Here is a 23,375-nt window from a genome sequence, read left to right on the forward strand (position 1 = left end):
ACATGGTTGGATAATTGGTCTGGTAGTGAGAATTTGTGGAATCTGGTGCGTGTGGGAATGTGATGGGTTCAATTAGGAATGAGATTGTGAAACAGTGGGAATGCAAGGGCGTTTGCGAGGGAGAGTGTGGGGTGTGACAAAAGGTACAGAGATTTAAAAACAACAATATTGTATTGACTTAAATATTTTTTCAACCTGTACTTAATACTATACAGTTCTCCATATTAAAATGAGCAGCCTTGTCAGAGGCATCTGCATCTTGCAGGGCCCAACCTAAGCAGAAAGGCTAATGATTTCACCACAGGATTGTGGAAAAACTAGATAGTCATAATTTGGCTTGAGGTCATTTTTTTTCAAACTGGCCAGACAGATGACAGAGACACCAGGACAGGTCTGGGCAAATAAGAGCAATGTCTTGGAAAGTGGTTTGGCAGAGACAGTGTCATGTATCATTAAAAATGTGAAACAAAAATAGCCATAAAAGATAAAAGCAAGAAACACTCGAAATAACAATAGCAAGCTCTGTTTCAATAAAGATAAGAGGGTGTTTACGTTCATTTTAAAAAAGGCAGTGATGTTTTCGTTTCAATGCATTGCAAGCCTGCTAGACAATGCACAACAGTCTGGAATCTTTCAGGCTTTCAAGGGAGCGTATAATTAGGTGATTGTTCAACAGGCAGGAGTGTCTTTATGAAAGACTGCGGGGCTGATTTACCAAGCTTGGCAGCAGGAGAAAAGTTTGCTCTGCTGTTATTATTTTTTCAAATGGGAGTTTAAAATGCTAATATTCCAACGCTAGAGTTTAAATCACTTATAGGCAAAATCCTTCAAAAGTATTAACTGTGCTTCTTGAGACAGGTGAAGGAGTGTGAGAAGATCTTCACCAACATATTGTCAGCTCTTCAGCTGTAAGTCTGTTCCATTCAGAAGAGTTGTCTCTATCCCTCTATGTTACACATCAAAACATTGGTGGTCCATCAAATTCTGCTTGTCAATTGAACACATTCCCTTCATTCTTTGGATAAATCTATATTTTGTTATGTAACTTACTGTTAAATATTAACATGTTTACATTTTACAATTGTAAGTAGGAGACATTGCTCCTGGTGGACAGCTGAATTTTCAAGGTTTTGTACGTGACTGGCTTTTCACAGATGTCAAAGAGCCCAAGAAGGTGTGAAACTCTCACTCGTTGCTTCATGTGGTCTTTTGTTTTGTGTGAACGCAAAATAAAAAACTCCATACCTCAGCACAGAGACATCCCAAAACCAGACTCTTTTGCAAGTTCCCCGAGTTAACTGAGAAACACAACATACTGTTTCAAATATATGTGAAAATAAAATTTCACCTGCAGTACTCCTTTTTATCCAGCCTCTCGGTTTCTTTTGTTTTCTCCTCTGTGGAGCTCTGGCATTAAATCTAATGGAAGAGAAAAAAAATCACAGAGGTAAAAAAACAAAATCTGACTGTATTTCTTTAATGTTGCAGCAAAACTGTTGCCTGTGGGTAACAGTAGGCACCTCAGTTGTGCAACAATGCCCTCAGCTTTTAGCTCCGGGCACTATATCATAATCACAGTGACTTCTGTAACCCTAAGGCAGTAATCCAAAGATGTTATTGTCAAGAGTAAGAGCTGTTTATATAATGCTGTTTTTCCCCTTTTGCACTCCCATGTAGCTTGTACACTGTGCTCTGTATTTCGCTATTACAACAGACTTTCAGGGAAGAAAGTGTCTTCTACAAAATTACAATGGTAGCTACGAGGTTGAAATGCAATATGAGCACTGTCAGCTAAGCAACATGGCTTTATCAATAATGCGTGGGATATAAAAAATGCATCTTGGTGTATTTCAAAACCACGTTTTCTTACATATTCACCATTGTTACCTAGTAAAGTAAATTTTTAAAGGGAAATGTTCACTTAAACTGTACGTGCGGCCCTGTGTTGGAGAAAGCATTCAGAAAATCGATGGATGTTCATATATATTTAGTTAAATATTATACAGGAATTCTGCCATTTTATCTTGCTTTATTTGTGTGTTGGTGATACATACAGTACATTATATATTCCACTCTTAGGTAAATAGGTACTGTATATACAAGTGTATATACAAGTGTTACGTTCAACATGAGAACCTAGACAGCCAAAAAAAATTAAGTCTGTAAACAAAAGACTATTCCTGTTGTGTGCATAATGCAAGATACACTGTAGCTGAGGATTTTAGATTCCCATGCTGTGTATCAATTATTTAAATTCACAGGAAACACAATTTGGGTAATAATACAATTTAAATAATTGATGGTACATTTAAATTATTTGCATGCCGTTGTAAATTTACAGGATACTAATTTTATGTTTCCTACTTAGAAGCTTGTCATCTTGGAAAATAAGTGTGTTCAATATACTGTACATGCTAAAGATATGTTTCACAGAAAGGTCCCAAAATCTTTATTTGGATCATAGAAGCTGGAAATGTATTAAAAGTCGCTCTGATCAATGGTTTTAAAACCCTAGGGTGGACTGAACCTTTTTCCTCGCCTAATTTGAGTTCGGTCACGCGTGATCCTAGAGCAAGTCTTATCGCTGGTTACATCCATTTTTTTTCTGTGTGTGTGCATGTGCTGTCAAAGACAGAGAGCGCTGACACTGACACAGGGGAGGAAAATAAGAAAGGGGAAGGGATTAAAAAAAAAACCTAAGTGCCGAGCATCATCTTTGACATTCTGCTTGGCTTGACCTTAACAGACCCAGATCTTGGGAGACCCAGAAGTGGAACCTGATCATTACAGGATAAAAGCAGAGAGCGACAGGGAAAGGCTGCTGCCTGTTAAAACCTTTAGTGATGCCGCAGTGGTAAATGAATATAGGAATACTGATACAAATAGAGGTCAGGTGGCCTCAAATATGATCTACTTTCTACATGTATCTCAGGGTTCTGCAACCATGATCCTGAAGGACCCCGATCCAGTATTTGTTATACAGTAGGTCATTTCCAAATCACCTCTTCCTGATTGGGAGCACTTGCACATTGTTAGTGAATTGAGCAATCAATTTGTTCAGCTATAGAAAAGCTTATCCCTGAGGACTGAAGAGTATTCAGATTTCTGTTCCAAAGTTACAGAATTTAACCAATCGCCTGCTTAAATATACTGTAGATAATCAGAGGTTACCTATAAAATCCACTACACTGAGGTTCTCAATCAGCCAAGTTAGAAATCCCATGTTGTATAAGCATATATTCATTGTACACAACAGCTACAGGTAATGTGAAATTCAAAATCTGTGTTCCTGATACTTATACAGTACCTGAGTACCTGGTAATAAATTCTTATATTACACAAACCGAGCCCTAATTGTATTCATGTTCTCAATATATTTCAAAGATCTCTCTGTGCTTCTCTCATTTAGAAATACCAGAGCAATCAAAAGTATGATGACTTCTGGGACAGAGCAGAATTTAAACATGTTTCTCAGAAAGCAGGATTAAGTTAGCTTGATTAAATTTGATTTTTTTGCAAGCAACCTCTGGGTAATTCCTCTTAAACATAAAAGTGACAGAAATCAAGGCATGTGGGTAAAACCCCAATTTAAATCAGGGAATTCTTCTCTTAAGGCTGATTGGTAGCCTTCAGCTAGGAGTCAAATACAAGACTCTCAGTTCTCCTCTTCTTTTTTCACCTTCCTAAACAAAAGTTTACAGAATCTGCAGGAATGCCATAGAGATCATTTCAGGGTACTCCACTGTCAGGAAAAATTGATTTTGGCAAGCCAAGTCCCAAGAGAATCAAGCCCCAAATTCACACAGATTTTTTGCATGAGTGTTGTAGAATATGTTGTTTTTGACTGATAACACACTCGAGACTCCCAGAGACTTGTACCCCCTTGGCTTGCGTAGTCTCAGTTTGAAGGTCTTTGCTCCCTCTAAAGTTCATGACATCATTAACACATATTCCCTTGTGATTCCAACCAGTGCTATGTGTTTCACTCCTCCCCATACAAAATGTTTATGTAGCTTGTTTAAAGAGGAGAGAGATGTAAGAACATAAAGTTTGCAAACAAGAGGCCATTCAGCCTATTTAGATGATCTGATTACTAGTAGCTAATTGATCCACAGAACTCATCCAGCTGTTTCTTGAAAGGAGGGTATTGGCTTAAACACCATGGCTTAGTGGCTTGTTCCAGACTCCCTTAACCCTTTGGTTAAAAAAGTGCGTTCAGTTCTCGGGTTTAAAATTTCCTTCTTCTTGTTTCCACTTGTGTACTACAGTATGTAGCATGTTTCACTGTTAATTCTAAAGAAGTTCACTGGGTTGAATTTGTCAGCAAAGCTTTGCCAATTGAGCTATAAAGAGTGCTTTAGTAACAGAGCATTCTAAAACTGATTAGTCAGGCTTATTAAAAAAATGCCTCTAAAGCCAACAAGTTTTGGTGTACTGACGTCTAAGGTTTTTGTTTCAAAACGCAGGCTTATCTGTTCACATTGGGTGTTGCTGTTCAGCATTATAGTTACTGATTTATTACTTTTTTGTCATTGTTCATGCAAAGCAGATTCTACTGACCTCATTTTTCATGCTGGCTGTTAAATAGCTAGTAAAAAAATCTGACTATGTACAGATTTGTTTTCCTGAGGTCTGGCTAACTAACCCACCACTATTTTGCCACCAATGCTAAGTGCTTCCTGCATCCACTGCCTTCTGGATCTGAAGTTTCTTTCCTGTCAAAAGCTAAGCCAAGGTACCTTAGTTACATCATTAAAGCAGCTTCACCTCCTGCATGAAGTCACTCTCCTTGTAATTTATCCCTAGAAACTGGAGCCAGGTGTTCCAGAAAGACCCAACAATATACAAGTTAACTTGCAAATTACCTACTGTAGATATAGATACAGTAGTTGTTTTACAAAATGATTATCTATGATTTTTTAATGTACTGTTTGAGACTCCTGGTTTTCCTTCCATGGCTTGAAGTAGAATCAGGAAGGAGTCTGAACACCGTTTGATCAACTAATTTATCTAAAGGACCCAGATTTTTTAGTCCAGAAACCAAAAAAAGAATCAGAGTTTCTTTTTAAAAGTGAAAGTTTGTCTACAGTTACCATGCTTAAATTTGAAGTGTATTCTTTTTCTATGCAGGCAAAACACTTGAGCCTTGAACCATGAAGCTTTGAGCCACTGGAGAGAAAGTGCACACAGGAATAATATTGCATCATAGCCATCCTTATTCAAAGAGTGTAACTTCAGGCGAGTCCTCTAAGCAGCATTACCCCTGACTAATGTGTTGTTTGTGTGTGTATTTAAAGTATAGAAGTAGGAGAAAGCCCAGTGGGAGAGAGGCCTTCTTGACAAAGAGGTCCTGGCAAAACAACAGAAAGAGACAGCAGCTGTCACCGCCTAACACCGGCACACTCTACAGCAAACAGAAGGAGAACACGTTACAGTGGCTGAATACACAAAGAATAAGATTATCATAAACAGTACAACAGCCGAGCATGCCGAAGCCCAGGAGCTTCCAGATCAGTTCAACAACAGTTCAACACCAGCAGCTGAAAAGATATCAACTCCACCCCCACCCCCCCCCCCCCCCACACACACACACACACCCCTAGAAGCACCCCTAGAAGCACTGGAGTACTTGAAAATATCCTTTTCAGGTTGATCTGGAAAAAAATGCTTAGTACTGAATTTTTGAGGCTGCTGTTGACCCAATGGGAATTATTTAAGTTTGTGTTTTTATTTTTAGGTGTTGACATGTTTTAGTATAGTCCAAGTTGACATTTGCTAGGTGAGCAGACTGTAGCAGATATGAGTCTTTATATCTGATATGGTGAAGGAAGCTTTTGAGTATAACTGACTAGTTACCAGGAGGGAGCTCCTCGACGAGGGTAGTTAATTGGTGTTTAGCGATGAACTGGCGCCTGATGTACAAGACTAAAGGAATAAACCATGACATCAGCTCTTTGAACCCCAAGGTGACCTTTCAAGGACATTGACAGAATCACTGTTAAAAACAGGAAGCATTTTTAGAGGTGCTTAAGAAACAGTACAGCAATATACCTTATATGTATATAGTGTTCCCTACATCAATTTTAAAAAAAGCATCAATGATTCAAAGATGTTTGCCCTTTATGGGTTACATAAAAATGAATTTGCAAGCTTACTAATGTGAAATGTACACTAGAATCTACATTTCTTTAGCAAATAAAAAATATTTTGGTAGAAAAAATCCACCAATAGATTTATTAAAAAAACACTACTCTCTGAAACCAAAGATCATTGCTTAATCCCTTTCAGAAAGAGCATGTTATGTTTCTGCTACAAAAGGGCAAATGTTGAAATTTAATGTGCGATTCTTACATCCCAGGAAAAATAATGTAATTGTTAAATTTAAAGATTGTTTTAATTATTTGCTGCTAATTTTGTCCTCCGTAAAACTGACTTTATTCTTCTTTGAAGATTTAAATTGTTCCTTTGAAGCTAAGGCACTACTTTGCTTTATTGTAATTGAAACTACAGAAGGCCATAATGGTTTCAAGCACTTCATTACAGCCCAGTATGAATTGAAGCCTTACTGAAACATGCATTATTAACATCTTAAGGGTATACAAGAGTATTTCCTCTCATGTCTTCATTTTCATAATTATCCCTCCCAGCCTTGGTACCTCTGGGTGGCTGGACGAAATTCATCCAGTAACCAAGGGTCTCTTGGATCTGCTGAATAGAGCCGAAAACACTCAGGTTGTATCTTAGGCTGAATCTTTTTTTTTCCATTTTATTCTCTGTCCTCCCTCTGAGCGGGATTTAAAGGTAGTCCCAGAGGAAGCGAAAGACCATTAGAGAAGTATTATAAAAATATTATTGACCTTTGAGGTGCAGCACTGGCTAAGCCTCCGAAACAGCCTTCTTTGAGTTTGAAGACACCGTGCTGATCATGATATTATTAACATATGCCAGTCTTAATAAATGTTCTGTGTCACTTTATTAAAAAATTTAAGTACAACAGTATAATTTTTATGGTCCCATAAAGGAAGAGGTAGGACATATTAATTTTTTCATGAACAGTGAACTTTAGAAGCAGCCTGTAATAGGTTATGTAATTAATTTCTGCTTTCCCTGAACCTAAAGTCATATATTTCAGCCTCTTTTTTTTACCTTTTTGGTGCAGTTTTGGAACGCAAATGGTGAGTCCTGTCATTCGCAGTTGATGTTTGTTTCTCTCTGTTCGATCAGAGGCTGGGAATGTGATTGCTTTAAAGGGAACTTGAGTCACTGTTCTGACCTGCTTCTCTCTGCTTAATGATGGTGCAGGCCTCCATCAAAGTGAAGGCCCCCTGTGGCTGCTGTGGGGCCTACAGCTACATCCTCTGTATTTTTTTCTATGGTGTATGGCCTTGTGAATAATAATCATAATCGAAATGTAAGAAAATATAAAAAGCGGCACAGGTCTGACACTTACTTATGAAATCTGCATTGAAGAGGAGATTGTTTAAAGGGACGTGGTTTGTTTTTTGTTTTTTAATCAAACTACACTCCATGTGAAAAAAGGTTGTGCTTTGGATCTTTATCACACAGTGGGTCTGGCAGTCCAATGCAGAACTGAGAGACTGCTGATTTCTGTCAGTAAGAGGAGGTATGCCAAGGGCAGAGTACTTACTTTCATCTCTATATGCATGAAAACCTCAAGAAATATACTACTTCCTTCCCCTGGTTTGGTGTGACTTGGATAAGAAGCTTGTCTAAAAGGAGCTAAACACCAGACCAGTTCCTAGTGTATCTCTAGCTGCTACTCCCTCTCCAAAGCTTGCACTCTTGCTGTTCGTCCAAAATGTTGGCAGCGCACAGAAAATCTCATTTATAGTGCTCCTGAGCAGAGCCATTATTGTGAAAAGATGTGTTTTTAATGAAATGGATCATGGGGCAAGAAGAATTACTTTTATAACTGCAATGATCTTTATCAAGTTCATGGGTAAAATCTGACTACACAATAGATGAAGCAGAGTCTTCAGTCAGTGAATAGTTTTTCCCCTACCCCACTTCCTCTCATCTGTGGGCCAGTGGTTGTGTGTCTTGGGTAGGAACTAAATTGTGAAGTGTTTTTGGAGCCTGCTTTAAGTTTCCAGCATCTTCTGCTGGGTTAGTTTACTTTCAATTCTGCGAAAAACAATTCTGTGTTGTGGTACCGGAGGTTATTATTACACTGATTTGTTTTTTATAGCTACATTGGAAATACCAGTTATATTCTCATCATTGAATAATTATTTGCAACTTTAATGCAGAGTGAGGAGCATTTTCTGTGAAAACAGTCTAGTTTTCAATAAAGATGGACAGCCAATCAGAATTTTAGGAAACAAGAAGAGAATACACTCCTCTTCAAGTTCGCTTACACTCTGTCACAGCTGTACATCCTGCAGTGTATACCAGCGGGATGTATTATTACAGTATTTTAGGATTGTTGTTCTGAGAGCATGGAGAGCACACATAGGTCTGGTACATCCCCATCTAGGATTCGACCTACAATCTCCCCAGCACATCCCAGCACAGCCCCAGGTCTGCACAACACACAGCAGCTGAGGAACTTCGGCCACACAACCGGTCACATAACCAAACAGGTTTGCAGGGTTTTTCAAGCACCAGAGGGCCTCATCACCAAAAATGTCCTACAAGTACTGAAGGAGAGCAGAGTGGGAGACTAAGTATACAAAGACTTTCCAAACCGATGGCAGCACTTAGCTTCTATGACTGCATTTGACACTATGCCTTGTTTCAGGTGATAATTGGGTTCTGATGCCCCATTTACCTTATGCCATTTCCTTCTCCCTTTCCCTTCTAATTTGACTACTTTGCATCTCCCATGCCTCTAATTAAAGCCTTTAACGAGGTGTGCGGAAAACTTATCTCCAGTGATGAAATGCACATTTTCATTTAATATTTTCCACCTTCAATTAATTCTTAATTTTCTTCTCACTTTTAGAGCTGGTCTGTTTTAGCATTACAATGCTGTGACCTTCTCTTTTCCTTCCTGGGCTCCTGGTATAGTACGTGAAGCCACAACTGCAGTGAAACATACAATAGTTAAAGGATTGTTTATTCACTGTGATATTTGAAAACATGCGTGCTGTTTTAGATTTAAATTTTTGTGAGGACCCTCTATGGAATATCCTATTTTTGTCTCACCACAGACTGTCTGCTTTTTTTGGCTGAAGTCACTAAAGATCATATGCATTGTAAATAAAATCTGCTGAATTTATATTTAAGTAAAAGAAAAAAGGAAGATAACTAAATGACCCCCAAAGTGATTGTCCATGTCCTTTGTGTTTCTAGTCATGTTGTGAAGAGGAAATACTCATTTTAAAAGTGTGCTTAGTTCATCCAGGAGGGTTTCCAAGTGGAGGATTAACTTAACTTGTTTTGGTTTAAGTATGATTGAGGAACAAAAGAGAAAAGCCACTTTCACAGTTAATCCTGCTAATAAACCTGTAGTATTTTTGCACAGATCTCATTTTATTGGTGGAGGTTGAAGGGCAGAATCCTTAGCACTGACCTGTAATGGAACTGTTCATTTATATAGTTCAGATGGGTAGCTGCGTCAGCATCCGTAGGCTGCAAAGGAATAAGTAATAGGTTTAGTCCATGCTGGAAAGAGAAGAAAGAAAACTTCTCTTTGTGTTTTCTTTCTTCTCTTTTCAGAATGGAATAAACCTATTACTTATTCCTGTTCATTTATATGTTAGGCTTTTAATGTCATCTTTTTATTTTTACTTTGGAAATGTAATGTTGTGAAGACAGCACCATGTCTCCTTCAAGGCATATATTGTTGTGCCATCCTCCATTTTTCACACTGCAATCTTCACAGTGTCCAAGGTAGGGATCACATGAGCACTGCAGTCTCACAAACACCCAGCAAGACAAAAGGGTCACAGCTGCATGAGGCAACTCTGGTCAAATCGAACTCCCCAAACCCCAGTAACAGTCCATCAGTAGTAAACCGCTCAGAGATTTTGAATTTGTTTGCAATGATCTTTTTCATAGCTGCACGAGCAATTTCAGGTGACTATGAAAATGCTCAAGTTGAGTCTGTGCGGCTTTTCTGTTCAGTTTAATGAAAGCAAGCCTATTTGTAAACAGAAAATTTGTTTGCTTGCAACTTTGTTTACCATTGGAAGTTCTTCATATTGCGAAAATGTGCTGGTTTACATCTAACAAATGACTGTGATAAATGGTGAGAGGAAACCAGGCTTGTCCTTTAGCAATCTATAATTCAGAATCTCCAAACATGATCACAACAATTCCTGGTAAACTACACATGAGCAGCTCCCGTGAAGGGTTGTTACAGCAAATCCCTCACATTTATCAAAAAAAGTCTAATTTACTCATTGTTAGGTGCTCCACATTATTAACATCACTTATGCCTTTCTACAGATTTATAAAGTGTTTTTTCTCCTGATAAACAGTCAGGATTCAAACTTGTTCAAATGAAATGGCTACAGTTTCAGTTTCTTAGAATTGTTTCTGCATAAAGAAGAAAACTGTGTGAGTGAAAAGAGCAGAAAAATGCAAAATGACTAAGACCTTTGTGTGGCAGTATATATAGATCAGTTACTGAAAACAGAATATCTATTCAGATTGAAAAGGCTGTTCCTGTGCACAGATATTTAGCCAAAGTTTAATATTAGATAATTTGATAGATATATCAAGTATTATCAAGTACCATATTTCATTCAAATACATGTAATTTTTTACTCATATTACAGCTCATGAAAATAGCAAATTGGGTGACAACATGTGGTGAGAGGTACCTGCAAAGGGGACAGAATGTCACTGTGGTTCACTTCTTTTTTTAAATAGCACAATTTCTTTATAAGCAAGGGTAGATTTTGTGAAATGCATTTTGATGAAACTGATCTCTTCTGGGAAAAAAGACTTTGTTCTTTGTCTTAAACAGTGACAACCTACGGTGTCTGTCATTTGACTCTCACTATGTGTCACTAATTAATTAGATACATGAACACGTACGTAGCGTTCTGACATAATTATATACTGTTCTTCCTAGAACAAAGTTGCAACTAGTGAGAACAAGGCAATGATTAAAGAAAAACCTTTATCATGGGGCACAACGCCGAAAAGGGTCTTTGAAGTTTCATTTGACTCCCTGCAGCTACAAAAGATGTAACATGTATTGAAAGTATTGAATTTGTCAGTGCATAAAAATAATGAATATTGCTAGAAAGTTGTTGTAATGCCAGAAAAGAGATCCTTGCTATAATACAGGTGTCCTGCAAAGTAAATGTACATCTCTGTACTGTGGTGAAACCATTTACTGTAATGCTGAATATGATTTTAATGCTTGTGGACAACTCTAATGTGTACACCCCCTCTCCATCCCCTAATTAACACAACCTACTCCAAAACAAAAATGCCTTTTTGGTGTGCTTAATAATTATACTAAAGCATTCTGTATATGGGAATCCTTATGGTCCAAGTGATATGCACCAACTGATTAATCACATTAAACAGATCAGGCCAGAATTAAAGATCATCTCTTTTTAAGGACTGCTAAATGAGAACATCCTAGTCATCGTGTGATGGTACAGAGTCATCACACAGTTTCTAGATCAAAGCCAGAAAGGTTTTGCTGTGAATTAGGTGGAGAACAAGTTGCCATAGTTTTTGACATATGTAAACCATTTGAAGGCTATCTGATTTGAACATGAGATTCCGGCCACAGACAGGGATGAGAGCCAGTGGGCAGGATCCCTGAAGGAATCTCCACTCTGGAATTAATAACCCATCTGCCACTTCCTGTTGTCCACAAAGTCAGAAACCAACCCAAGAAGGTCCCTGCTTGTGAAACACTGCTGTTATTAAAAGTGGTCTTAATACAATCTTATTTGCCTCTGTTGGAGGTCTACCTCAATATTATTCTGCCAGCTATACCACTCACGCCAGCACAATACAGACAAACAAAAGGGGAATTATAACTGCAACACAATTGTTGGACATTGGTATCAGGAGAGTTGTGACTCCGGGCTTTCATTGAAATTCTTTATCCACACTACACACCATCAGCACATCTTCATGTGGCATTTTAAATGGCCTCCCTGCTTTATCATTAGACTCGATGTCTAATATTCTCAGTCTCATGTATTGTTCCCCTCCAAGAGGAAGACTGACCAGCCTCCTCTCACACACATACACACACCTTCTCTCTCAGTACAGTCTCTTGACCTTTTGTTCTTCTGACACACTTTCTGTGCACTGGGCAATTGAGTATTCATTCTGATTCTCTCCACATCCCCCATTTAACTGCACTAACTCTTCAGGCTTAGAGTTTAAGTCAAATGGCATTTTGGCATCCAACTCTCATATCACCAGGGATAGACTTTATTTTATAGCACCCAGTTCCTTTTCACTAAAGGACACGTCTTCACTACTCTTCTTCCGTTTGAGATGGTTTAACCAGGGACACTTCTCTATCAAACCATGACATCCCAGACACACTTGTTACCATTTTGTAATTTCTTTCTTTATTCACTCTGAAACAGTGTATCTGCAGTTCTTAGACACAGGGCGTATTTGTTTATCTTCCTGTGCTATCTAGACACCCAAAGACAACTGCTGCAATCTCGTCAAAAATGATCCACTTCACCAGCAGCTAAGACCTCCTATCAGCCGCGTTACAACAATTCAACTCCATCTCCTATGAGCGCACGACTTCCCTATTGAGTCTGGCAAACAGGTTACCATTTTCCCTGCCTTACCAGGACCTGTGAGGCATGCAGTACCGTTTTCTGTATCTTCATAAAGGCTTCCCAACTTGCAGATCTCTGCTGACCTGTTATCCAGCCCAATCCATTAGTAACAAGAATCCCCAACTATGGAACCCTCTCTTTCCTTCCTATCTAGAGCTTACTAACACAGGGAATCTCCTTTCCTCCCATCTGGTCTTATGAGCCTCCTGATTACTCAGAGGGGTAACTAATGCCACAGAAAGCCTATCCTAATGGCTTTCCCTCCTGTAGAATTCCATTCCCCCTGAGTTTTCTAGACTCAATTGGTACAGCTGTGTCTCATTTTGAAGATCCTGCCAATCTGGGCTCAAGGCCATGCCATTGGGCCTAGGTTTTGAGCCAAGATGGTGGCTTCCTCACACATCCACCTCTTCCTACATCACAGGACGGTATTGTTGCTTAGATCAGGGGTTTCCTAACCTGGCCCAAGATGGCCACAACCACTTTACATTCCAGCTGAACTCAATTACCTAATAGAAGCCTCAATTAAACTAACATGTTGCTTGGTTACAATATTTTCAAGTTTGTTTCCTACTCAAATGTTTGGTATTTTATTTTACTTATGAAATTGAATTGTTACAAATATCTGAAAACAATCAAACTTTTAAAATGAATCCTATTATTAAGTCAATTATGGCTGTGATTGGGAACTTGGCAGGAACAAAACCAAACAAGTGTGTGGCCTGCCAGGACCAGAATAGGGAACTACTAGCATAGATGACACCATTATTGTTTACAAGTTTTTTGCAAAACAAAATGAGATTAAGGTAGAACTAGCAAGCACTACAGTAGGTCATCTTACATTTTTTTAACGTAGGACGCAGTAGTTAGTTGTGCCAAACTTTAAGATGACTTCATTTAATTCAGCCTTTTAAAAGTTGTCTTTCAAGTTGTTTCTCTGTCTTTAAAGAAGTGCTCTTCTCTGGTCAGATACATCTCTGGAAGGATATTCCAGTTCTTTGGCACAAATCTCTCTTGCAAACATATCTCTCATTACTCTGTCTGAACAGCAGTGGACTTGCTTTGAAACAGGATGGATTGCAGGACACAGAGTTGTTTATCAAAGTAAATTCCACAATGCTACAGGAAGCTTTTGTGTTTATTCAAAAAGAGAATATGTTTTTATCCACCTTTATGCAGTGTGTTAACACACTGTCAATATACAATGTGTATGCCTTTTGTTCATAATATCGAGCTGTATGCCTACATTTTCATTGTAGAATCAACATATGGTTACACTTAGAAAAAAAAATAGAAAAAAAAATGTAAAGGAAATAATCCCAGTTGTAAACTTTTGCAAAGTTCTTCTTTCTCTTCCAAAATTTGAGTAAAATCTCTGTCTTATAAAAGAGGAATATACTCTGTGGTTCAAAAATTCCTTTGGAAGTTGCACCTAATCAAGCTAAAATGGACTGAAATATGTAAATAAGGTTCTAACTGCACCTGATAACTCTCACTTTACTATTTGTGAACTCAGTACAACAGAATAAGTGTAGCTCTCTGCACCACAAGGCACACATAAGCAATTGAAACAATACAAGGCTGGGTGAAAGTGTAGTAAGCAATACACAGGTGCTAATTAAAAACAATTACACATAAGGCTGCAAAATATGGATTCTTATCTAGCAAACCCTGTGACAAAGAAAGGCAAAATTTGAAAGTTAACAGTGTTAAAATTCCATCTCAGTTATTGGAATGAGAAAAGGCAGGGATTTAGTATTTTGCTCATTGCCATACCATTTAGAAGAAACAAGTAAACATTTATTACACACTGAAAAACAGAAAGAGGAAACACACCATTTTGGCTATTGAGCTTTTTTCAGGTAAACCTTCACACCCGAAAAAGGCTCCACAGATGAAATGTTGTGTTTCTTCTATTTTTCAGCATGGAATTAAACTGACACAGTTCCCTACTTGACCATTTGTAAGGCTTTCTAGAGTCTGTAGTAAATAAAAATAAAGCAATAGTAAAGAAATTGTTCTGTACTTTCAGCTGTAGATTTAATCAAATACCAGTTACATGATTACTGTGTCCTTACTTTAAATGTTAACTGTGTGACATTTATAATTCAGTTTACAGTGTATGTACTGTTCAGTTTCACTTCAATTCACACTACCAAAAATACTGCAAAATAAATGTACAGCTGAGTTCAAACAAAAGTTATTTTGGAATATAATAAATTGACAGTTTTCCAAGAAGTATTGTTTTAGTATACTTCAAAAATTACTTTATATCCCCACTGTGGTCCACTCCATATCGATGTAAAATATTTCAAGATTTGTAGTAGAGAAAAGTATTAAAGTAAAGGATAACAGTGTTACCAGTTGTTTAAATCTGAATGATGCTTCTCAGGTTGAGTGTAATTTCATTCTTTTATTAGAACTTGTCCCATAATTGAAGTTGAAAGGATGTTCTTCACTGCTCAGCTTCCCAGCCCCTCACCAGAAAGTGCCAGGTTGGACTTTTTGAAGAAAATTATCCTCTTTCTTTCCAAAACCCCATGAGGGCCAGAGCTTCTTTTTGTTACATTACCAGAGCAAGAACTCCAGCACAGCAGCCTACCAGTCTGGTACTCTGAGGGATCAGGAGCTCCACAGGGGGACACTGGGCAAAGAAGAACTAAGGCAGGAGAATGGGCTCGTTTTGTAAGTCAGCATTTTTGTTTAATAATCTTGCTAAAGAAAATAAATCGTACTCTTAACATGAAACACCATGTGGCCGATATGAAGACTTCAAGAGTCCGTAGGGTACAGAGAAGCAACTGAGAATTCTTACCGCTGAACTTGGAATCAGTGGTGGTCTGTCACATATCACAGAGTTTGTCCACGGATATATGGTAGTCAGTTCAGTGAGTGGAGAAATAAATGTTCATTCAATGACAAAAACCTCAATGAAATTATTATTTTCCAGAGGATGAGTATTGGGGCACCCAACAAGCACTTCCAAAATCCTGTACATATTTAAGTTTAAAATATTGAAACTTGTGTCAGACTTTCATAAAATAACCTTGAATCATAATTAGCTGAACGTAGTCTTAAAAAACAAACTCATCTCCTGGGATATACTGTAGGAATCCTAATCCCAGGTATCCTTCACATCAATAAGAGTCAACAATTGCAGATTGAATAAGGCGTACTTTGAAGACAATAGGTGTCTTACAAATAAGATGCCTGGGACCAACGTACTGGTCTTCAGACTTAGTGTTGCTGTAAAAATCATATTTTTAACACAATAAACAGGACACTTCATTAATCATATATTCTTGAATGTGCTAGTTGCAGAATTTTGAACGGAAAGTACTATTGACATCCATGACATCGATAATGTTCTTATAGCCCACTGTAATAAATGAACTTTATTATAGTTGTTTAAATTTGAATGTTATACAAATGTAGAATTTCTACCTTCCTAGTACCAATAGTAGAAAGATGCCTGAGCCAACAGTAAAATGTTGACGGCATGCTGCAGTCACAAGCACAAAAACAAATGTTCTGCTTTTGGTTTTACTTAAAACTTTGAATTTTGTTTATGTGCTGAAGTTTGTCTGTAAAAAGTGTGTTTTTTTATTGCCAGCTATAAAGTCTTCTAGCTTCTTCACTTGAATTCAGGGACATTTACCTGAAGCACATTCAGCGTCTGTTTACTGCACAAGCAGTGTAAGTACTGAGAAAAAGGTCTCACTGTGTGTTTAGAGTATTGAGTTAAAAAGTGACATTTGAGGGGCACTTTACAAAACTCGCTCCGTGAAAGATCTTCTGTATCACCTAAAGAGCCTTTGTCACTCATTGGAAACCTGTCACCTTACACTGCGATACTGCAGGGGACTGTGTGACAGGTCAGAATTAATGAGAAGAATATGACAGCGTGAAAGCTACAGAAAAAGGGTGGAATGGAGAAGCTGCTTTTGTCTCTTTCAGATAAATCCTTTCATGGCTAGGGCTCTATACCTGCTGCAGTGTCAGCTACAAAGACCCTGAAATGGGGATAAAAGAACAGCGTGTCACCATAGCGGGGTACATGGACTACCAGTGGTCTGCTCATGCAATTGATGACCCTCTAGGCGCCTGCATGCAGGGGGAAAGATATTGAAGGATACCGGGCGTATGGAGGAATAAACTCCAGGTTGGCTGTTAAAGATGAACAATAGAGCACTCATGTACGGTGAATGTTTTTTTTTCTGTGCACCCATTTTCTTTCAGATGCAAAAACCAAGTAACACCAGAAAGGATGACTTTCCTGTCTGTCAAGCCCTTGGAGGTCAGTGGCTGGGGAGCCTCCTCTCTGAGTTCTTCTGGCCATCCTGTCCCAGCAGCATCATGAAGGCCAGAATGTTTAGCCTGAGAGACAACGCTTGGAAGGGAAGGCAGACTCGTGCTTCATCCTCACCCAATTGAAGAGACATCCCCATCTTTTGTGCCTCTGCAGAAATACAGGAGTAAAAACATAAACATAAAAATGTTTGTGTTGAACTAGAGGAGTCAACTTGTGAAAACAAACTCGGGTGTTTATGTTGACATGTCATTAAGATCTTCTAGACGATGTAGGGAAGCAAAAATGACACAATGTTGGGATGTATAGGTAAAGTGTAGCATTTAAATCAAGGGATGTTAAATTAAAATTATACAGTGTAGTGTTAAGGCCATGTTTAGAATATTGTGCTACACTTCTGGTTACCATATAGACTAAATAACATTGAATATAGAAAAGCTATTGCTGCTCTGGAATCAGTCCAGATGCATTTCAAGGCTTAAAGCAATATCCTACATCCTGACAAGCTGGAAGAATAGAACTGTTTTAGTCTTGAACAGAGAAGACTATGAGTTCACCAAGTATTAATCCTCAAAGTCACTGAGAAAGTCAGCCCAGTGGATTTCTTCAAAATAATCATTGAAAGATTAACCAAGAACACAAGTAGAAACTACATGGGCATGCATTTAAAATCAAGAAAAGGAGGCATATCTTTCTCCAAAGGGTTGAGGGAGTGTGGAACAACCAACTCAGATATCAAGCTCCGCTGGCTTCCTTCAAGAAAAAAAACTGGATGAGATCCTCAGTTCTGTTAACTACTAACAACCAAAAACAGTATGTAATTTAAGAGTCATCAACAATTTATTCAAAGTCCCTGCTAGAGTTCTCTAATATTAAAACATCTTCAAATCTTAGTAATAAGACTGACTTTGGTTGAGAGGAAACCAAACATCATTTAGTAGTCTGTAATTCAGAATCTTCAAACCTGATCTCACCAACTCAAGAAAAAACTACATATGAGCAGCCAGCATGAAATCCTGGTAGCTAATACAACACACTTGTACAGTATCTAATTTACTCTGTTCTTCTCATTAATATCACCAAATTCTCTTTTCACATCCATAAAGCTACAAGGCTACTTTTAGTACTAGAAAAACATCTATCACTGTTTAAAAAAGGAGGAATGTCGATAGAATAGGGTGGCATGGTGGTGGAGTGGTTATCCTTGCTGAATTGCAGGACTGTAGCCATGGGTTCAGTTCCTGAGGTGCTATCTGTATGGAGTTTGTTTGTTCTCGATGTGTTAATGTGGGTTTGCTCTGGGTGCTTCAGTTTCCTTCCACAGCCCAAAGACGTACTGGAAGGTTCATTGGCTCCTGGGAAAATTGGCATGGTGAGAGTTTGTGTGTCCTGCAGTGGACTGGCATGCCGTTCACCAGAGTGTGCTGTATCCTGCTTTGCGCCCGTTATTTTGCTGGGATAGGTTGTACTGTAAGTCACCCGTGACTCTGTATTAGATAAAGCAGGTATAAGATGGATAAATGTCAATACTTCTGTGTAAATAAGGACACACACTGAGTGAAATAAGATGATCAATGAAAAATGGTAATCTCACCTTTATTTGTCTTGTTAAATACTGTCTTTTAATAATGTTTTTCTCAGACTGAAGTCCAGTTTCTTTGTATTGTAGTTGGAAAGCCATTTTTGAATTTCCGGTGTATTTGAAAGTGCTTATGCATACATATACATGCATATTCCGAGTATAATATTTTAAAAATAATCAAATGGCTCACTTTCTGAACAGAGCATATTATCATCCTCAGCAAATTGGATGAGTTGGAAATCCCCGCATTTGAATCAGTACTTCAAACATGAGACCAATTTATAATAGTCATAAAGGCCTGGGAAAAAAAAAAGTGATGTCTTGTTTTTTGTTGATATAACAATTTGTCTAATGCAAGAGAGGAATGCAGATCTCCAAAGCTGGAAAATCAGAGGCTCTTTATGTTTTCGTATCTCAATTAAGTGATGAGCACAGTGAGAAGGAACATCTCTGTGGGCTTTTCGTCATTTGTGCTGTTTCCAAACACTGCATGACATTTCTGCTCGACACAGTCTACTGGCTGCCCAATCTGTGAGTAAGATCACCAGCAGAACATCCTTAATTCTTTTTCTGTTCTAATTGCAAAATTGTTTTTTTTGTGCTCCAAACCTGGCTGATGCTGGACAATATCGGTGTTCTTTTCTGGCATTAGATTCTGTAGTCTTAAACGTTTTGTATTAAGGAATCAAGGTATTCCCAGAGCTACAGTGGGGCTACCTAAAATTGCAACAACAAAAAAAAGAAATGAAGGTGTTGCACTCTAGTTGTGAACACTTGTCTTTGAAACCCAAACAACACTTCATGTATATTTGGGGATACACAGTATGAATACATAAAATAAGAGATTAAGAAAGCTTTTGGATGATGAGAGATAATACAACTCTTCTTGTTTTTTTTCCTGAATTTGTTTATCTATTTTCTGAACGATCATAGGGAGTAATTTTCACTAAAATCATTGGGTACTTATTTTTCTATTTGCATTTCATTAAAAATATATTTTCTTCTCCTAATCTACTTTCAAAAGCGCGTATACGTGACATTTTTTGTGAACTAAGCAAAGCTTCTTTCAAATTTATGATTCTACCCGTCACTGATAGCTGATAGCCACTACTTAGCTGTCTGCAGATGGCAGGTTTAAGTTACTGAGTTTGAACACAGATGTGCTGCTTTGTCGGCAATAGATGATTGTGTTCAGCAGAAAAACTGGGGTCTTGCCTGGGTGTGGAGTTTAAGGTTGTTTATAAGCATATGTACAGTCTGTCAAAGAAATGCCACAATGAAAGGAAAATGAATGTTTACGGAAATAACCAAGAAGCTATGGTGCTTCTGACAGAATCAGAAACAACAACAACAAAAAATATGAATCAATGCAGAAAAATATCTGTTAAAAAGCAAAATGAAATTTTATGATATCAAGAGACAAACTTTAGCAGAATCTTTGCTTTCTCCATGTGTGTGCAGCTCTCCTGTCACTGTTGGATGATTACTCAAATACAAATAAACCAGAAGGAATATTTTTATGGGAAATTTTGTGACATCTTTTTGCTTAATTTTATTATCTGAATATTTTTTATAGGAAAAAAAGGGAAAACAGCAAGAGTCATTAGAATCCGAAGGGAGATGTTGATTTTAATGGATAAATCGCACTGTGTCTATTTTCACCAGCTGAAAACTCCACAGAGTGAGTCTATCAGCTTGGCACCTGCTCTGGAAGCTTCTTGATGAAGCAAAGGTTGTCTTCATTAAGAGCATTAATATTCATGACGCATGGTAATTTTGACACAGAAAAGGTCTCTGTAACCTTTTCTTGTGTGAGAATTTTTTACTTCTCAAGGAAATTACAGTCCAGCAATGACTTAATTAATGCCTGGTTTCTTCGGTGGAATTTGAGTAGCTGTCAGTTTGGGTCCGCGCTACCTGTCAAACAGAGAGAAGACTTGGGAGAGATGGATTGAAGGAGGGGAGGAGTGGAGGAGAACAGCAGAGGCCCCCTGTAAAGTAAAAACAGACAAGAAGCTCAGAACACCTCCCACACTCATTCTGTCAAATATCCCCATTTTCTTTCTTTCCCTCTCCATATTTTAAGAATCAAATAAACATTATCATACAGTATGTTATGAAACTTAAAATGTACATCTTAGGGGCTTCATAGTGGCACATTGGTTAACATCTTTGCCTTGCAACTCTGGGGCCTTGGGTTAAATTTGTAGGCTGCTGTCTGCTTGACGTTCTTCCTGTGTTCACCTGTGTTTCCTCTGGGTGCTCCAGTTTCCTCCCACAGTCCAAAACACACTGGTAGGTTAATTGGCTTCTGGGAAAATTGGCCCTGATGTGACTGGATCCATGTGTGTGCCCTGTAATGGACTGGCATCCCATCCTGGGGACTTGTGCCTGTTCCTTGCTGGGATAGGGTCAGCTTCCCTGCAACTCTGTATTGGATAAAATGGTTAGAAAATGGATGGATAGATGTACATCTTAGGGTTTAATTTATGATTGGGCCAGTAATAATAATTATATACCTATTGTACATAACTGGAGTGTGAATGAATACACATTTTTTCTGCTTTCATACAGTATACTGTACAAACATCAAAGTGAACTCTAGCCAATTAACTATGATTTTTTTTAATTTTCTATTTAGTCACTGTATTAATATTTTGAAATTGGAAATTAAAACTAATGTAAAATCTTACATTCTTACATTTGTCTTTGCTGCACTTTATCCGGACACCAAGACCAGGTTTTCTGCGCCAACTGGGAAACTGACAAGTTCTCAGCCCTCGGTAGTAAGAAGCTGTAATGTCAGACTTCAAAATCTAAATGGGTTGCGAGCTTGTTTCAAAAACTCATTCTTCAAAGCCTTTGAATCTCGGGAAGAAAAAAAAAACAAGAAGGAGATATCCTTGACTGTCCTTTGATGGAGGCAGCTGAAGATTTAATGTTACAAACATAGTCAAAGGCACTATTTGCCTCGCGTAAAAACGTGCAAGCTTTCTGTATAGCACCAGGCAACTATACGCAAAAAACAAAAGCATCTCTGCAGTCATTCATTGACCGATTGTATTATAAATTTCCTGCAGGTCTTGTGAGTAAATCTTGTATCACAGATTAACTCTTCGCATATTGTCTACTGGTCAGATGGACATTGACACAGCTACTTACTTGACGGGTTCTTTTAAGGTATGGAAGAGCTCTTCTCCAAACCTGCACACATTCCCACCTGCTTTTTTTCCCACCTGGACACAGAAACACAGCGGGGAGAGGCAGGTGGGCAAATGGGGAACCAGAATACGTGAACACACACAGGCACACACATCTGCACACCAGCACAGGGTCTAACAGGCTGGGCGCTACATTTTTCCCAGCACCAGACAGTAAAAAATTTGAACATAAGGTAGCATTTCCTTTATCATGTCCCATAAAAATAGCAATTTGCTGGAGCCCTTGTAGCACAATATGGAAGGCGGTCTATTTTACTGATAATGTAGAGATGACAGATAGGTCTGTACTGGGAGGTTTCAGCTGCGTCTTGTTCCCGGTGTAATAAATTGCGAGGAGAGAGAGGAAGAGAGGATCGTGTCGGCTCTGCTCCTCCTCCGATAGCCATATAACACAGCCCGGCTCCGTAATTATACGCTGTGAAAATATGGGATTAATTAGACTGATACACTGAGGCAATGCAGTCTCATTAAAGGCTGAGCAGCATTTTCACAGATATTGCCACTCAAAGGAGGACGCTGCTAATGTGAGAAGACAAAGTCTTCTCTTTTAGCACTCCATGCTTATTATCTTACTTAAGGCCACTTAAACAAGCTCCCAAAGGTGCCCTGACAGAGAGGCCCTCCTGCGCACACATCCCTTTCGTTATTTCTTTACTTCGCCTGCTTCAGGAAAACATAGGGAATCTGTCTGCGCTGGAAAGGCGGATAGAAGGGGACTCTTGGTTTTGATTAGCCACTAAACACACAAAAGGGAGAGCCTTTCAAACAGATATCTATGGCTGAAATAATTAGGTTTGCGAAAACTCCCCGCCAGTATCCCCGAGCTCCGATTCCCTTTGGCTGGAGGAATGTGGAACATCTTTCATGTTCGTTTTCCATCGCGGCTCCGTCGAGTGTTTTCTTTTCTTCTTCCTGGCACTGTCCAGCATCTGCCTTATTCTGTTTTTAAAATATTAGATTGTAATATATTTCAAGCTCAATTGACGGCTCCAGTGTTTCTGAGGCTCTGTTGTCGTAATGAGAGAGGATATAATATAAATTCTAATTTTATTGCCGCCATTTATCATGTGGGAGCTCAAGACATTGAGCGCTCCAAACGAACACTAAAATAATTAACAAAATACTCTTTACCGTGACAGATTTCACACCATGCTGTACTACAAATTTAAGTGTATTAATTTTAAAGTAATCTCATTTCACACATTCAACTTTGTAACTGGAAATGTTTGGAGAATCTGCCATGTACTAACTTAAAACTTGGTATTTTCTACACAAGGACTATTGATCCCATTCACAGGAGTCACTGAGATCTATCATTACAGTTTTCATTGAAGCTGGTGAAGGGATAACTTTGGGACTGTCATTGCCTACAAACTGCACACCACATCCTCTAATCTCTGACAATTATGTGGTCATTAGGAATTTCTATAAACGCTATCCTAAATAAGGAATCGGATTACATGAATAAGACCTGTACAAGGCAGATTCGAACACAAAAAGAGTTACAGATGTAGGAGGAG

General features: G+C 38.4%; 1 long non-coding RNA gene across 4 annotated transcripts in view; it reads left to right on the forward strand.

Annotated features, from left to right (window-relative positions):
* LOC107078585 (uncharacterized) overlaps positions 1-20,154 on the forward strand; it is a 28,708-nt gene extending 8,554 nt beyond the window's left edge. For 3 of the 4 annotated variants that reach the window (XR_011190684.1, XR_011190686.1, XR_001479544.2), the window contains exon 4: positions 15,164-20,154. This is a non-coding gene — a long non-coding RNA (uncharacterized lncRNA). The remainder of the gene's footprint in view (positions 1-15,163) is intronic. The other variant, XR_011190685.1, reaches the window with a different exon arrangement.
* Positions 20,155-23,375: the final 3,221 nt, after the last annotated feature.

This window comes from Lepisosteus oculatus, chromosome 10 (genome assembly GCF_040954835.1).
Source record: "Lepisosteus oculatus isolate fLepOcu1 chromosome 10, fLepOcu1.hap2, whole genome shotgun sequence".
NCBI lineage: Eukaryota > Metazoa > Chordata > Actinopteri > Semionotiformes > Lepisosteidae > Lepisosteus > Lepisosteus oculatus.